Consider the following 1882-nt stretch of genomic DNA (forward strand, 5'->3'; position numbering starts at 1 on the left):
CTTCGGGTATACCTCGCCGGTATAGCAGTCCCTGGTCCTTAGTGCCGCTGACATACCGTAATATTCGTTGCGCGCACTGAAGGTGCTCCACGGTCGGCTTCTGCATGAACTGACTTACCATGCCGACCGGATAACTGATGTCGAGTCACGTGATGGTTAAGTAGATCAGGCTTCCGACAACCTGCCGGAACCGTTTCTCATTGCAGGCCGGTCCGGAGTTGGGACAGAGTTTCTGGTTCCGGTCCAGGGGTGTGGAGACAGGTCGGCAATCCGTCATGCCGAACTTATACAGCATATTCAACACGTAATGTTGTTGTGAGAGCAATATGCCGTCGGGGGTCCGGATCACTTCGATCCCAAGAAAATAATGAAGGTCCCCCAGGTCCTTCATTTCGAATGCGTCCGACAACTGGGACTTGACGCGGTTGATTTCGGGAAGACCCGGTCCGGTGATGACTAAATCATCCACATACAAGAGTATACTTACCGGACCGTCAAAGCCTTGCCGGATGAACAACGAAGAGTCCGACTTAGAGACAACAAACCCCAGCTTACGCAACCGGTGCGTGATCTTCGCATTCCAAGCTCGGGGGGCTTGCTTCAAGCCGTAAAGCGACTTCTTTAGTCGGCATACCGCCGACTTGTTCATCTCTGATTGAAATCCAGGGGGCTGAGTCATAAAGACTTCTTCTTCAAGCTCTCCTTGAAGGAAGGCGTTGTCGTGCCTTTCGGCTCCGGATCGTTGCGTGAGTCGGGTGGGAACCACAGAGGTCTTGGACTAGGAGAAAGAAGTTCGTGAGATAGAGATTAATTATGAATAAATAGCGAAGAGAAAGATAAGAAACTCGTGAATCACACGAGTATACTATATTAATTGGTACTTAGGGTGTTAAGAGAGAAGTAGATGTATAAATCGTGAATCCCACGAATAATTTTTTTTTATTGATTAATACTTAATCCAAATAATCAACAACCCTTTACATATTTCTCTCCTCCTTATATAAGGAAAGAAGAGCTAAGCATGGCTTCATGCTTCTTTTTTTTTTTTTATTACAAAAAGTGTTCATGTCCACTAAATGTGCATGTGATGCTTTTTTATTTCCTAAGTATAGGGCTCATGCATGCTAGATGTGCATGAGTTATTTTTAGTGTCTCGTGTTTTTCTTTTTCATATATTAAAAAATACACAATTTACCTTTTAATAAAGGTATGCATAAATAAAGGTCTTATACGTATTAAATCTATATTTAAAACACTTAAGATAAGTTAATGTAATGGTAAGGTTGGGGTTTGTCAACGTGGAGGTGCAGAGTTCGAATCACGCCCTGCGCAATAGTGAGTATTTCCTTTTTTTACATTTATGTCTCTTTATCCGGCTCTTCCTTGCCGGTATGCCGTTTTCCTCCTTGCCGGTATGCCGTTTTTCCTCCTTGCCGGTATGCCGTTTTCTTCCGGTTCTCACCGAGCACTCCATTCTCTATCCGGAGGGACAAAAATATAATTTCCACATAGTGTGCAACCTACACTACGACACTCGCCCCCTCCAAACCCGCACATCCTCCGGTATGTGCCGAAGTTCTTGATTCTTCGTATCCGTCTTCATCCGAAGCTTCCTCCGATTCTCCCCTTATGTCGATTATGAGTTGTAATCCACTTTCTTCGCTTCCCGCATCATTGTGGTATTCGTCCGATTGCTCCTCGTTGTCGGCCTCGACTTGGATCACATAAGGTTTGTCGTCGGTCCGCTTCTTGAAAATCTTCACCCGCTTCCCGGCTATAGGCACTCGTAGTATTGTTCCATCCAACTCGGACAGTCGGTACGTCCCGTTGTCGAAGACCTTCCGAACCTCGTACGGCCCGAACCACCTTTTCGCGAATTTCC

The sequence above is a fragment of the Azolla caroliniana genome, unplaced genomic scaffold (genome assembly GCF_043228905.1).
Source record: "Azolla caroliniana isolate FFs.n. ecotype wild unplaced genomic scaffold, voAzoCaro1.0.p SCAF_22, whole genome shotgun sequence".
NCBI lineage: Eukaryota > Viridiplantae > Streptophyta > Polypodiopsida > Salviniales > Salviniaceae > Azolla > Azolla caroliniana.